Consider the following 16,937-nt stretch of genomic DNA (forward strand, 5'->3'; position numbering starts at 1 on the left):
AAAGGCCCTAAAGTATATTATTAATTGAATGAGAGATTGGATCCCCTCATATTATAAAAAATTTGGTCCAATTGATTTAAATTAGGTTAGCCTAAATTAACCTAGAAGCGTGTCACACTATTCACCTAAAATTAACAAAAAGAACATACGCTACTCCAATGTTCAACTTTGTTCTAGCCTCAAAAAATAGTAGAGACGTTACACCAATATACTTATATATAATTATTAATTATATAACTATGAATTTATATATAGTTATATATTTATAAATAATTTATAATTGTATACGACGTCATTAAGTTTGATCGAACAATTTAATGATTAAATCAGTTAGGCCTTATATAAACCTCTTACACTTTAATGACCAACTCGATTTTCATAACACTATTATTAACTATGCTGAATTTAGGGGACCTCTCAAATTTATATAGTATTTTATTAATCCAATTATATGACATAAATAAGCTTAATTAAATTGCTTTATTTTCATCCAAGCATCTTCTAAAATAATTAAAAGCAATAAAAGAATGATAGAGTCAATTGTGTTTACTAACTTTCAACTAATTTTTTAAAGTTAAAAATGATTTAAACAACAATTTAAAAAAGTTTAAATGATTAACCGCTTGTAATTTAAAATAATAATTTTCAGACTACAACTTTGTCTTGGTAAAACTGAATCAAAAAAATTGATGAAAAACTTCTTAGTATCACAAAGAAAAACGGTAGAAGTTAGAAAGTATATATAAAAACTTAAATAAAAGGAGTTAAAGAGTAGAAGATTGACATAAGTTTTATATTGGTTTATTTTATATTCTAGGCTACGTTAGTTTCTTGGCAATAGCAAAATTCCACTATAATATGATATTGATTACAACAACACAAGTATTATTTGTATACCTAGTTTCTTTATGCTCAACGCCAAAGAATAATGTGTTAAAAATAATTTACAATTTTTCAAATCTTTCAATCACACTTGTAAAATAAAATAAATATGAAAGGGAAAAATTGTGAATTTAATATCAAATGGTTGAACACAAATGTTCAATTTAACTCGGTGTTATTTAATGCAAGATGAATAGAATATTCATAATAAATATTCATAATGTGTTTTAGATTATTATCTCATATTCTCTAGTGTTGTATATTCTATTCTTCAATGGTCATGTTATTTATAGATTTGGCAATTAATTATCTGTTCCTACTCGGCGAACCGAAGAGTCCCAAGCTTGGTCGCCGAGGTGGGCCCCACTTGTTGGGACCACCAGAGTTGACCCAAAGGACAGCATGCTTTCCGTACTCCACCAACCTACCTGCCATCACAACAGACAGGTCACAGAACGGACACCAAACCAACCACAGGCTAGAAGACAAGAATGGCACAGTGTACGGTCCTAGCAGACCGCCTGACACGGGAAAAGTAACTCCCGACAACACCTTTGGTCGGCCATGCGTCGCTCCACCAGCCAAGAGCTCAATGTCAACTCTCCCTTCTATAAATAGGGATCTCCACCAACAGGGAGTATCTGAATCTCTTCACTCTCTAATATTACTCATTCTATTACTATTTGCCTTCACTATTCTCTCACTAGTTCATACACTGACTTGATCGTCGGAGAACCTTTTCAGGTACCTCCACCAGCGGGTCCAACTCTCCTACTTCCTCTTGCTGCTTTGACGACTACCTTCTGCCCCTTCATCAACATCTGATCCATCACAGTCCATATCTTTGTGTTCTAATAAAGAACATTGGCGCCGTCTGTGCTTCCTACTCACAACATGGTAACCACTAGAAACCGAGCTCTATCAACCAGCCAAGTCGACCCTNGACCCTGCACCAAGTAACCTTCCCCCACCGAGACAACCATCCCATCAAGCCAGCCGAAGCCATCATACCACTCCAGAACAACAGCCAACCACCCAACACCTTCTCCAGATGCTGGAACGCCAAGAGCGGCTCATCCAGCAGCAGGCCGACGTAATACAAGAACTCCACCAATCCAAAATAAACCCTGAGGATCATTCTGAACGCCCTCTCCGCGAAAGTAACCGTGCAAAGTCAGCGGACGAATCCCACCCACCATCCCAACCAACCCCACACCATTCTTGTGGTGCTAGGCATCCCTTTACACCTACCATCATGACTTACCCATTACCCTCCCATTTCCACCGCCCCACAAACATGGACCAATATGATGGGACGGCGGACCCACAAGACCACCTCGACGCCTTCGAGGCTTCTATGTTGTTCCACGGAGCAACTGACCCCATCATGTGCAGAGCTTTCCCCCTGACTCTTAAAAAAGCGGCCCTCCAATGGTTCACCCACCTATCCCCAAACAGCATCAACACTTGGGGAACCCTTGCTTTAGTCTTCAACACAAGGTTCACAGCGAGCAAGGAGCAACCAAGGTCATCATACACACTGTCTGACATTCGCCAGGGGTCCAACGAATCTATCCGGGCATACCTCGATCGGTTCAATACCGAGGCTATGAAGGTACGTACCCTAAGCCCCGAAGTAGCAGTGCATGTCCTCGTTATGGGACTCCAAGAAGGTCTCTTCCGCACGGAGTTAGCCAAATACACCGACCTTACCATGGAAGACCTCCGTTCCAAGGCCCAACAATTCATCAACCTCGAAGAAACCCACCACATGCACACCCATACCGAGCCCCAAGCACACCACCCCTCACGAGAAACCAAACGACCAAGACCATAAGACCTACCACGCGACCTACCCTCACTAACCAAAAAGGCCAAATACTCCACCTATACCCCCCTGAACGCCAGCCGTTCCCGAATCTTGCAAGAGGTTCTCTCCACTCACCTCGTCCAACTCCCACGCCCCCGCCCTACAAAGCCCGACCCACAAGACCGGTCCTAGTATTGTGACTACCACAGTATGTTCGGCCACTTAACCAACAATGACTGCACCCAGCTCTAGGATACCATCGAAGACCTCATACAGGCTGGTCATCTGCAACGATTCATCGCAGGTTTAGAACAGCGTCGGCGATCACCGCAACCCCGTCGCCCAGAACCTCCAAGAAGACGGTCCTCCCCACAATTTCAACAACGGCGACCTACCCCACGTCTTCAGAGGATAGGCACCGAGCAGACAATCGGCGACCACGGAGCCCAGTCGATATCAACACCATCTCCGGAGGTTTTGCTGCCGGGGGTACCTCGAGGACCGCCCAAAAGAGATATGTCCGGGAGGTAATGCACGTCGCTGCCAGAAGCTCCCAGCAGAAACAGCATTACAGATCCACTCCCCCCATTACTTTCGACGACCGGGATTATGAAGGTGTCGTCCGAGGCCACGATGACCCTCTCGTCATCACCGCCAAACTCAACAACAAAAAGGTTAGTCGCTTGTTCATTGATCAAGGTAGCTCGGCTGACATTATTTTTCAGCATCTGTTTGAAAAAATGGAGCTCTGGGATCGCGACCGCCTACCTTATGATGGACAGCTGGTCGGATTTTCCGGTCAGGGAATCACTCCCAGGGGATACGTAGAGATTTGGCTTACAGTCGGCGACCACCCCATGAGCAGGACCGTCCAAACAAAGTTCTTGGTCGTCTAGTGCGATTCTGCATATAACACCATAATCGGCCGGCCCACTTTAAACAGGCTTGGAGCCATCGTCTCTACACCCACCTCTGCATGAAGTTCCTCTCCATCAGTCTCCAAGTCTGCACAGTCAAAGGAGACCAACACTCGGCCCGTAGTTGCTACCAGATGAGCCTCCGCCCCCACTTCAACAAGCAGCACGTTCCTCCCTCCAAAAGACCTCGGAGCGTGCACATGGTAGAGTTGGACGTCCGGGCGGACGAAGGAGATTTCCGACCACAACCAGAGGGGGAAAAACAACTCTACAGTTGGGTCAATCCCCCAGGCAGGTAGTGTACCTTGGTAGTTCCCTCCCGCCAAATCAAAGGTCACGATTGGAGACATCGCTAAAGGCAAACCGGGACCTCTTCGCCTGGTCAGCGGCAGATATGTCGGGCATAGATCCTTTTTTCGCCTGCCATCGACTGACAACAAAACCAGGGGCTAAACCAGTGGCGCAAAGAAGGCGAAAAATGGGGGCGGACAGGACCAAGGAAGTTGCTTCAAAAGTGGCCGTTGCTGGAGGCGGGGTTCATCCGCGAAATCACCTACGCCACATGGTTGGCAAATGTTGTATTGGTGAATAAACCCTCAGGAAAATGGCGAATGTGCATGGACTACACAGACCTCAATAAGGTATGCCCTAAAGACCCTTATCCTCTCCCAAACATTGATCATTTGGTGGATAATTCTTCAGGATATCAGTACATGTCCTTCATGGACGCATACTCCGGCTACAATCAGATCCCGATGTACCCCCTCGACCAAGAAAAGACTGCATTCATCATTGATCAAGCCGCCTATTGCTACATTGTCATGCCATTCGGTTTGAAAAATGCGGGGGCAGCATATCAAAGAATGATGAGCAAGGTGTTCGCCGGCCAGACCGAAGAACACATGGAGGTCTACATGGACGATATGATCGCCAAAAGCCTCCCCGGCGAAGATCATGTATCCATTTTGGAAAGCATTTTTCGGCAACTCCGCAAATACAACATGCGGCTAAACCCCAAAAAGTGCACTTTCGGAGTAGAGGCGGGCAAGTTCCCTGGTTTCCTTCTAACCAGCCGGGGGATCGAAGCAAATCCTTCCAAATGCCAGGCAATCATCAACATAAGAAGCCCCCGCACGGTCAAGGAGGTCCAACAATTAAATGGGCGACTAGCCGCGCTATCCAGGTTTCTCCCATCCGCTGCGAAACATTCACTTCCTTTGTTCCAGTTATTGAAGAAGAGCAAGAAGTTTGAATGGTCTGAGAGTTGTGAAGCGGCGTTCAACACTTTCAAGCAATATCTGGCTGCCCCACCTATTCTCTCCAAGCCACTATCAGAAGAAATCCTGTATGTATATTTGGCCGTGTCTGACGGGGCGGTGGCAGCCGTACTGATACGAGAAACGACAAAAGGTCAAAATCCGGTCTATTTCACAAGCAAAGCCCTGCAAGGCCCGGAATTAAGGTACCAAAAGCTGGAAAAAGTGGCATATGCGTTGCTGGTCACCACACGAAGACTACGCCAGTAATTCCAATCTCATACAACGATCGTCAGGACTAATCAGCCAATCAGGCAAATTTTGCATAAGCCAGAGTTGGCCGGGCGGATGATCACTTGGTCAATAGAACTTTCCCAATTTGACATCTGTTTCGAACCTCGCACGACCATCAAAAGCCAAGTCCTATCTGACTTCATGGCTGAGCTAGCCGCACCAGAGGGCGATCCAGAGCAGGTATGGACCATCTTCGTCGATGGGTCTTCTAACCCGAGAGGCAGCGGGGCTGGCATTCTGTTGGAAGATGGGCAAGGAGTAACCATCGAACATTCCCTTACTTTCACATTTCCTACGTCCAACAAGCAGGCGGAGTATGAGGCGTGTATTGCCGGGCTACAACTGGCAAAGGAAGTGGGCGCCCGTAAGGTATTAATTTGCAGCGATTCTCAATTAGTTGTATCTCAAGTTTCAGGTGCATATCAAACCAAGGACGCCCTCCTCGGAAAATATCTGCTCGAGGTGAAGGAGCTCATGGCCAACTTCGACGAAGCAACCATTCAACATGTACCCCGAGAAAGCAACGCCCGAGCCGACATCTTGTCCAAACTCCCCAGCACCAAATGCCTCAGGAACAATCGATCTGTCGTCCAAGGAACAGTCTACCACCCAAGTGTCTTGGCAGTAGAACGGGTAGAGATCCCAGACGACTGGATGGGCCCTTTCATCCGGTACATCCTCCATGGCACCGTACCTCCCGACATGAAGGAAAAACAACAGTACCTCAGGTGTTCCTCTTGGTACACCCTGCTCCGGGGAACATTATATCGACGAGGATTCACTGCCCCCTTACTCAAATGCCTTGATCCAGAGCGGGCGGATTATGTCCTCAGAGAAGTTCACGAGGGAAGTTGTGGGCATCATTTGGGTGCCGCCTCACTCGCTAAGAAGGTGCTACGTGCCTGATACTACTGGCCCACAATGGAAAAGGATGCGACCAACCTCACTCGAAAATGCACCCGTTGCCAATTTTTCGCCGATCTCCGTAAAGCCCCACCAGAAGAACTAACCACAACGCAAGCACCTTGGCCTTTCTGTAGGTGGGGTATGGACATCCTGGGGTCTTTCCTTCAAGCAGCAGGGTAACTGAAGTTTTTGATTGTCGCCATAGATTATTTTACTAAATGGATAGAGGCGGAAGCATTGGCTACCATGACCTCAACAAACATCCATAAATTCACCCCCCTTGACTGATGCCAACTATGGGTTTTTTACCTACATCTAAGGGGCTGGTCTTCACCCCCCTTGACTGATGCCAACTAGGGTTTTCACTCCCGCCCATGGGGCCGGCCCTCGCGCACTTAAATGGTTTTCCTCTAGTTTCCAAGAGACCACTTTGCATTAACATTCGCCTGGCTAAAGGCGGGTAAATTCAAGACCAAATCTATCACGTTTAGATCATCCAGAAACACGTCGCCCAATTGTTATACAACATTACACAAGAGTTTGTTAAAGAAAATAAAAGCAAAGATTCTTCATTAAGATGAAAACGAGTTACAAGGCGAGCAAAAAGAAAAAGAAAAATTACAAGAAACTTCAAATTTACAAAGGCCCCCCACCCTGGCCGGGAAAAGACACCAGCACTGGCTCACCATCATCACCAACCACTAGCAGGCGCTAGTCTTCAACATAGGCCCCCAGCTGCATCCAGGACCAATCTTTGTCTGGATACGCCAGAACTAGCTGGGACTGAGCACTCTCTCAAGCATCCGCCGCAGCCTCACCCACAGCCTGCTCCAGCTGCTCTTTCTCATCCTCCAGTGTCCGCACCCGAGCCTCCCGAGACGCTTTCTCTTCACTTAATGCCTGCACCTACCCAAGAATTGCAGCCTTTTCTCGCTCGGCGGCCTCAGCACGGGTTTTCCAGGCTACAGACTCCCTTTCTCGCCGGCGAAGCGCTTCCTCTTTAGCACGAACAGCCCCCTCTGACTCCATCACTTGGGCGGTCAGCTTCACCTTGTCGCTTTCCAAAAACCCCACGCGAGCGGATAGATCCGCCGCCTAGGCCTTGGCGACCTCACCAAGTCTGATCAGCTCCGCCTTCTCGGCAGCTTGGGCGTCAGCCATATTCTGCTTCTCCGCCTCATGCGCAGACAAGAGTTTCGACGTCGTCGCGTCCGCCACCCGCGCCTCCAAAACCCCGTCCACCTCCAAATACTTCTAGATAGAAGCAATGAGAACAGCGCTTTCTTTCACGTTCTACAGAAGGACGGATAGGGGTAACTTGTCAAAAGTCTCCTTGGCATTAGCATTAAGGAGCGCCTGCTCGATAACATGAGGGACGCTAAAAGGAGAAACGCGGTCCTGACTCCCCCTGGCCCCCTTTCTCCTGGTTGACTCAGAGGAACGACCAACGTCCTCTCCAGCCGGCTGCCCAGAAGGAGGAGGCACCGAGGTCCCGGCTTCACCCCCAGTTGACACGGGCGGAGGAATTCCAGCGCTTTCGGAAGGAAGAGCCGCTTCAGTTGGCGCAATAGGAGGCGTTTCAGGAGTCTTGTGAACCAACTCTGTTTCCGCCAAATTCCGAGGCGGCCCCCCACTCTCTGAAGAAACCGGCGTATCTGCCTGACCGGAAGACCCCTCATTAGGACATGGAATGGGAGATGACGTCCTTTGACGCTTGGAAGAAGCAGTATCCTTCTTAACCAAGGTGGCGGTCCTTTTCAAGAGAAGGCTCTTCCTCAACTTCTCACTCATCTTGGCTTTTAGTTCGACTGCACAAAGAAGAAGAAAAACATTAATAACAAGATAAACAAATACATACAAACATAGTAAAAGATGAACCCAGTCCACCCACCAACAAGGTCCACTAAAGCACCGCCCCCGTCACGGATCGCCGAGCAAGGAAGAATTCCCCCATCGTCAATCCAGTAGGATATAGGTTCAGCAACTTTTGCCTCTTCCGGAGATAAGTCCTCGGTCTCCACCAAAAAGCCCTTGGAAGGACGCTGATGAATATCCCCTTTCCAAGAAAAAGGGAACCGCGGCTCCCCCGACTTGTTGAGACACCAGTCGTTCCACACCCGCCTGACACTGACCTTGAAATACCCACCCTTCCATTTCTTCTTGTTTGAAGAAAACGGCGTCAGCAACCCCCGCTTTGGCCGAGATATCAGACTCGTCCAACCATGGCGTCCTTCCTTTTCTTCATCAGAATTGGTGCGATGTCCGATCCGGAACATCCAGAAGAACAGCTTTAAAGTGCAAGGAAAGCCCGCCGTCCGACACATGATCTCGAACGCCCTAATGAACCCCCACGAATTTGGGGTCAATTGGCTCGGCGCAAGCTGCAAGTGTGCCAGAACTTGAATGTCCCACTCCTCCAGTGGGAGACGAAGCCCCAAACGCCGGACGTACGCCTCATACATGAAGAAGGGATACTTATCTTTCCTCTCCTCGGCAAAGTCGTAACAAACCCTCTCCACTGACTTAGGAGCAATGGCCTCGAAACCATGAAACGACTCCTTGGCCACAGGTAGGCTGAGGGAACTCCCGTAGGGGAACGTGCTAGGCGTCCCAAGCACCTCTCTGTCCACCCACCAGTAGCGGGAATCCGCCCCAGTCAACTCCGCTGGAACGGACAGTTGCGGAGCCTTCGATTTATACGTCCTCATCGTCATGAACCTGCCATCACAAGAGTCATCAGATTCAGACTCCGACTCAGACTCGGAACTGCCGCTCAAACTAAGCCCATACTTGGCACGCAGTGAGGCCAGATAGTCATCGTCACCCCTCTAGTGAAACCCGCCACCTCCACCTCTGGGGAAGGGAGGGGCGACACTCAACGGTTCAAGAACCTCCACCAACGCGTAAGACGAAGGGGGTAATTTCTGGAAACACAGTGGAGGTCCAGAAAGGATCTCCACGTCAGAGTCGGACTCGTAATCACAAATAAAAACCATGAAGAACAGAAGGTTACCTGGGTTTTTTCTTTTGAAGAAGTTGAAAGAATCCAAGAACAAAGATCACACGAGGAGCAAGAAATTGCAGAATGAATTCAAGGGTTTTTGCAAATGCGTAAAAGTGGAAATGTCACAAGAACCTCCATTTATAGAAGAACCTGGACCATGGGCCAAATTACTAGGCCCATACGTATCCTCATCAGAACCATAGAAAAACACTCAAGTGCAATCCAATGGAAACCCGAAAAACGAGGGAAATTCGGCAAAAACCAAAGGTCATGACACGTGCTGCTAGTTAAGTGACCAGCGGTCAATCCCAGGACACAATAATATTCGGCGGATGTTAAGAGTCGCAGTAGATAATGATGAAAACGTCCCGATCCAACCAATGCACTACCCAAGGTCATTAATACCTACCACATGGTGCAAGGAACTAAGGAAATACATCATGTCTTAAAGGGACGCCAAGCTACTCAAAGATAGATCCATGCGCCCAATAGGACAATCACCCAGTTCAGAAACGTCCGTAACTGGCCTCGCCCAGCGCCCTGGCCGCTCAATCAACGCTCTTTCAACCTCAGGTCGCCGAACCTCAAGTGGACGGTCCGCCCTAAAGAAAGTACCATCCTTCCACAAGCTCGCCCAACGAAGTCACCAGTAGAGTCGCCAAAGCAGATCCCTCACCCAAATCAAACGAAGCTCATATCAAGTCTCCCAGCATACTCGCCCAGCATCCTGGCAGACTGGGGGCAACTGTTCCTACCCGGCGAACCAAAGAGTCCCAAGCTTGGTCGCCGAGGTGGGCCCCACTTGTTGGGACCACCAGAGTTGACCCAAAGGACAGCATGCTTTCCGTACTCCACCAACCTACCTGCCAGCACAACAGACAGGTCACAGAACGGACACCAAACCAACCACAGGCTAGAAGACAAGAATGGCACAGCGTACGGTCCTAGCAGACCGCCTGACACGGGAAAAGTAACTCCCGACAACACCTTTGGTCGGCCACGCGTCGCTCCACCAGCCAAGAGCTCAATGTCAACTCTCCCTTCTATAAATAGGGATCTCCACCAATAGGGAGTATCTGAATCTCTTCACTCTCTAATATTACTCATTCTATTGCTATTTGCCTTCACTATTCTCTCACTAGTTCATACACTGACTTGATCGTCGGAGAACCTTTTCAGGTACCTCCACCGGCGGGTCCAACTCTCCTACTTCCTCTTGCTGTTTTGACGACTACCTTCTGCCCCTTCATCAACATCTAATCCATCACAGTCCATATCATTGTGTTCTAATAAAGAACAGTGTCTATAGTTTAAGATCTATAAGAGCTTTTTGAAATTATTATTATCTTAGGTACATTTAATATTTCATTATTATTGAATGTTTCTTATGGAAGAGAAACACTGTTGGTTATGTTTTTGAGTCTCAAAATGTAGTGACTAACATATTTAGTGTGAGCTTTCTGTTTGCATAAATAAAGTACATTTTTGCTTTGTAAAAAAGTAGATGGACCGTATGATCTTGACTTCATAATTATTTTCTACTTTTTTATGTAAAGAAGTCTTCAAATATGTTGATGAGGCGTTTACTACAATTTTTCTATTGTCTATTGAATATATAAGTAAAAGAATAAAAAAACATTCAATAGGATGAATGACATTCATCTGGTTACATCCAAACTAGGTAACATTTATAAGATCGATTCTTTTAGAGTAAACTATACTTACAATTATTTCTGAGTTTTATTGAAATTATTCAAATGATCTTTCAGCTTTTTGTCCTCACACAGACCATCCCTAATTTTGTACATACATATATTACACTAATTATCATTGCATTAGATATAAGTGTAATCTTTTAAACAAAAAATGTACGGTGAGTATAATTAAGTTTAACAAAATATTATATAGATAAGTCCAAATAGTATAAAAGTTAATGTATTTTCAATATTTTTGGTTCGTTACAAAATAGTATAAGAGTTATTTAAATATCTCATTGTAATTATTAATGTATTTTGCAATAAACCAAAAATAATAAAGAGAAATTAACTCTTATACTATTTGGATTTGTCTATACAATATGCAATATTTTTTAACTTAATTACATTTACTATACATTTTTTATTAAAAGATTACACTTATATCTCATATAGGGGTGATAATCTGTTTAATATATATACAAAATTATGTGTGGTTTGTGTAAGGACAAAAAAAGATGAGTGATTCGTGTAATTTCACTAAAACTAATATAATATAAGTATAATTTAATCATTTTTTTATTGTCTTTAATTTAAGACTTGTGCTTGTAGAATATTTTCATAATCTTTTTAATAAAATACTTTACATTTTATATACTATATTTATTTTTTCTTATTTGCTCCATATTAAATGTTTTGACCATATATAATTTTTTTTATTAAACAATCAGTTAAGGAATAATATAAAATGATAATAACTCATATAATAGTTTTTACCAAATAAAAAATAAATACTTTTGTTTATATAAGCTATTTATTTAGAAATATATTATTATAAAAGACAAAAGATGTATAATTTTTAAGAATAGAAATAAGAGAATATTAATAAGTACTAGAATGACCATCAATAAGGTGTTGGTCTAGTGATATAATGTTTTACTAGATCTTTAGATAACTAAGGTCAAACGTTCGATGCTTGAAATCGATATTTGTTGAGAGTGGCAATCTTGCACCCTGAAAGAGATTAGTTCCTTACTTGGGATATTTTTGGTAGTACAAAAATACTAGCATAAACTAGTTTAATAAAAAAAAATTGAATTAAAAACAAAATATTCAAGATTTAAAAATAATAAATAGACTTATTCAATTGTATTTATTAAAAAACCTTGCAAAATTAATATAATATACCTTACATATTTTAAAATAAACTTTAAACTCGACCACGCACGCATCATCAACCATGCTACGGAATCTTGTCAAGAAAGGTGAACACACGAAAAGGACAAGGACTAATTAGGTAATATGATATCAGCTTTCATCAAAAACTCAGAAAACGACGTCGTTTATTAGATCCAACAAGATCTGAAGATGGTGTTGAATAGCGGCGTGGTGGTTCGGGTAGCGCACGTATCAGCGAACCTTTTTCAGTACATAGCGTGTAACCCTGAGATTCTACAAAGCGACGTCGTTTTGCAACTCCTCTTCTGTCTCCCTCTCCAACCGTTCCAACGCTTGGCTCTTTCTCTTTGGTCCTACCTTGGCTATAATTATGATGATGTTAATCATCGTCCACACTCTGAATGATTGATGATCTTCTTATCGTAATAATCACCGTATCTGTATATATGTATGTATGTAATGTAATTTATGGTTAATGAATTACTGTTGTGTGTTGTTACTATATTTTGTATTAAAATGTTTTATGCATGTTAGATCTTTAGATTGTTAGGTTGTTGCTGTTTTTGTTTAATTTGTGAATGGATGTTTTGTTTCATATTTGTGTGTTGATGTCTTTTCCTGGATAAAAGAGCGGCTTAGTGCATGAGAGTTTCACCTGGTAGGGTTTGGAGGGTAGATATATGTTGCCTTGTCGGTGAACAGTGAGACTGTTTTCAGGATTTGAACCGGTTATGTATGAGTTACTAATTGGACAAGTCTGGAAAATTTATAGAAGTTGGGATTTATTTGGTATGTTGGAAGGAAACCCTGTGTGTGTCAGAGGAGTTGGATTAAGCTGGTGGCTAGAGCTCAACAACACCTACCAGTGGTTAAATACTATATCAATTTAATCTGGCAGGTGTTGGATGTAGATAGTATAGAATCAAATTTGCACCTTATAGAGAGGTTTTATTCAAATCTTTTGTATTAAGAACAATTTTTTATGACCATTGTTGGGTATATTCAAGTATGATATTCACATTGGATAGAAAAGGATGTTTAGAAGAGTTTATAAGTCGAAAAAACATATGAAACTACTGATTTGAGGCTTCCGTAAAAAGGATGTGATGTCTCGCTTGCGGTTGCTGGTCCTAATAACTACTTTTTCACAGAGGAGAAAAAGAAAGAAGGCTTTGTTGAGTCCAGGAGGAGAAAAACAGAGGATGTGAAGGTTTAAACCTCCACCTCAGTTGAGCATGCTTACTGCAGTGCATGGAGTACTTAGCACTAACCGTACAATTAGTATAATTATTATACATTTTGTTTGTTGTGCTTTTATTTAGTCAAATTCTCATGGATTTTAGTTTCATGAAGTTGTGCTTACCTTTAGATTTTAGTCTGTAACTTAACAGTTGTGTCAATGTTTTTGGTATTCTCATTGAAATTTTCCCCTTTATTGATAGTCAAAAGGTTTTCTGAGAATTATAATCACAGCCTGGAAAATTGCTTAGTCTAAGCTGTTTCAGCAATTGACTTACTTTTCTTTTGGTTTTAATTGAATGGAGCAATTTATGTCAAGTGTTTTGAAGGGTTGTCAATTAGATAAGTGTTTTTAAGGGTTGTTGTATTTACTTTTGTTTCAAACTCCTAAAAAATAAGATTAGAAAGCTGCAAGGCTTTGGTTGTGGCATTTCAGTAATTACATTTGCCAATACAAGTGTGTTATACTAGGTGATGGTTGTCAAATGGAGGGAATTGCAAATGAATTATGCTCAAATGCTACCCTATTGGAACTCTGGAAGCTAATTGCATTTTGGGCTACCAACTTCACTTCTTTAATCAAAGTTTGGTTTGTAGTTTATGAATGTGTTTTGTTTAAGTTTTCCATATAATCTTCCATTTGAATATTAAAGAAGGCTCTTAAAATATGGCTTGGAGTTCCATCTTCACCTGCTGTAAATTTTGATTTACTTCTCACTCCTTTGGTTCCTTTGATTCTATCAATCCTGATTTATTTGACTTTGCTGAAACAATGCAGGTTGAAACTCCTTCAAGCATAGAGAAACAAAGCTAATTATTTACATAAAAATAGTCATGATTTAATGAGGAAACCATAAATGTTTGATGAGCTTGTAATGAAAATAGTAAATGACAATATTGAGTGCAGAGGGTGGAGCTAAAACCTGTAGGTTGGCTTTGTTGGAAAATTCGGGGGCTGTTAGATGTAGTAGGGGTGAGTAGGACCCGGCTTTACCTAATTTGGCCCGATCGTGATTGGGGCCTGAATAAGGTCGGATTTCATTAAATCTAGGGTTGAGTTTGGGTTTAAATAATAGACTCAGTCAATATTTAGGGTCGGGGTAGAGGACAAACATGACGTAGCCCGGATCCGTCCCATTGTTACATACTCTTCATGTTTGTATGTTTTTATTTAATTATGTATAAAGTAATGACATCTCTTTGGTCGAAACTATCATTGATTCCCTAATTTTTCAGCATTTATATATGATTAATAATATATGCATATATTATTTCATATGTCAAATTACATATCTATAATAATAAATAATATTAAGGAGACTTTATTTAAAAAGGTATGCATTATATTTAATTGAGTCTAGGATCAGGTTTGAGTTCAAAGGTGGATCCAGTCGATATTTAGGGTCGAGTTAGCTTCGAGTCTAGAGTCGAGTTTGAGTTTAAAAAAATGATCTGATCAATATTTAGGGTCGGGTAAGGGACATGTTTTATCCGGCCCATGTTCACCCGTAAGATGTACATAGCTAGAGACTTTATGGGTATCACATGCCTGGTCCTGATATATCTGGTCCCTACGCATAGAGATGACAATGGGTCAGTCTTCTACTCTATTGTGATTCAACTAGTTTGACTTATCATATTTATCTGATTGACCTATTAAAACTTGATAATTTCATTACTATAGTCCATCTTAAGCATTTTATGCTTCATGCCTGATTGATTAAACTATTTTGATTATAAACTTTGTTATTTTGTCCTACCTATGTCTGAATGAGAGTTTTATTGTTCAGAAATCTAATGAAACCTTAAGTGTTGACAAGTCTTGAATATAGTATGGTCTTCAAGAGAGATGACTCTTAAACATAGAAGGATCAATTTTCACACAACTCTTGAATAAATATTTTTGCACATGTACATATATCATAGTAAAATTATTTTGCAAGACATGTATATATCAGTGTACAAGAGTAAGAGAATACATATAAGAGTAGATTATGTACCTAGGTTTAATCACATCAACATTCTTGACTTTCATACTAAAACTTTCAACTTTTTTTTGCTTCTTTAGACATACATAGAAAGTGTTATATATATATATATATATATTTGTCCTCTCCTCCTATTTGATATCATGCAAAAAGGACATGGAAAGAAAAGATATTTCAAAGAGTAAAGTTCATCAAATTGAAAAGTCAAGTTACAATTGTTGAACATCACAAACAGAGCATTGCTTGACAAACAAAAAGGAAAAATGTAAAGGTCTAAAAAATTCTAAGGCCTAAAGAAATGGTGTAGCATCCTTTGCGTAGTAGCTGCTTGAACCAACATCATTTCTTGGAAGTGCTTTTGTAATGTTCACAACCTGAATCACTAATTGGAGATCTTCCTTCTAGGATATCAGAGTGGAATATGATTCATCCAATCTCTAATGAATGAATGAGTCTGGGAGTTAGACATGTTTAGAGGAGGAAGCTGGTAGCCAACAAATTGGTATTGAAATTACCAAACAATATTACAAACAAGTATAGAATAAAGAGATTGTCGTATTTACAAGGACTTAATCAACTGTAAAATAAAGATGTTGGAATTTGGATGTTGTCTTAATCTCCTATTTATTTTCCATAACTTCGGAATTAATCAAACAAATAATTCAAGAATGACTTTTACACAATAATGTACCTCAATATCCCTAAAAACTAATGTCTTAGTCATTTTAGCAACTTATGCAATAAAACTATATGAATAATAACTTTACACAGAAGATTAATAATTATGACCCCCATAACATATTTATATGTCTAGTAGTCTATGCATGTGGAGTTGCGTTAAGTGCAACTCCTCAATTGTATTAATCATCAATATATTTATCTATATTAATACCTTACTAAAATAACTTTATGTCTAGTAACTAGTTTAACAAAATTAAGCTATATGAATCGTTAAACATACCTTTATGTCTAGTTGCATATGCCAATAAATTTCAGAGTTATTCGATGCTTATATGAATTTATGAATAGCAATCATATGAACACAGACACACATGTGACAATTAAGCATAAAACTATATTTAGCATTATACAAAAGGACGAATTACATGCCTTAGGTTGTTGAACTAGACTTCCTTTATTAATTCATTTCCAAAATCATTCTTAGCAAATCGATATTCACAAAATAAGCATTAAGCATTGCAAGGTAATTCATAGAAATCAATACTTCAAATTACACATAAAACAATTCCAAAAGCTATATCAAATAAGTATTGTAATCAATCCCAACAAGAGAGTAATTTAGTTAAACATTTTCATACAAAACTAAGATAAAGAAAGATGCAGAAAATTATAATTATGGAGAAGTGACACATTCTTTATGAACTTACATAAATTCTGTCACTCATACTCCTTCATCTTTACATATCATTTCCAACATATATTAGCCTACAGATTAAGATAAATTGAAAACATCTTAAAATTGATCGAAAATTAGCTAGGAACTAAAAATGGAATTCTTCTATTGCTTTTTTATCCCTTTTAACATGTTGAGTTTTTGTGTTTGCGCTAGGTGTAGGGCAGTCTACTGAGCATAATCTCTTCGCCTGGTTCGACACTTTATCTGGACAAGTTGCGCTTAACACGCCTTCCATGCTCAGTGCAACTTGTGTTGAGCGCCATTCCTGCATTGAGCACATGTCATCTGACTTGTGGCCTTGCTTGATTTTTGCCATTTGGGACCAATTCTTGCTTGTTTTAATTTCTTGAT

Source organism: Lupinus angustifolius, chromosome LG10 (genome assembly GCF_001865875.1).
Source record: "Lupinus angustifolius cultivar Tanjil chromosome LG10, LupAngTanjil_v1.0, whole genome shotgun sequence".
NCBI lineage: Eukaryota > Viridiplantae > Streptophyta > Magnoliopsida > Fabales > Fabaceae > Lupinus > Lupinus angustifolius.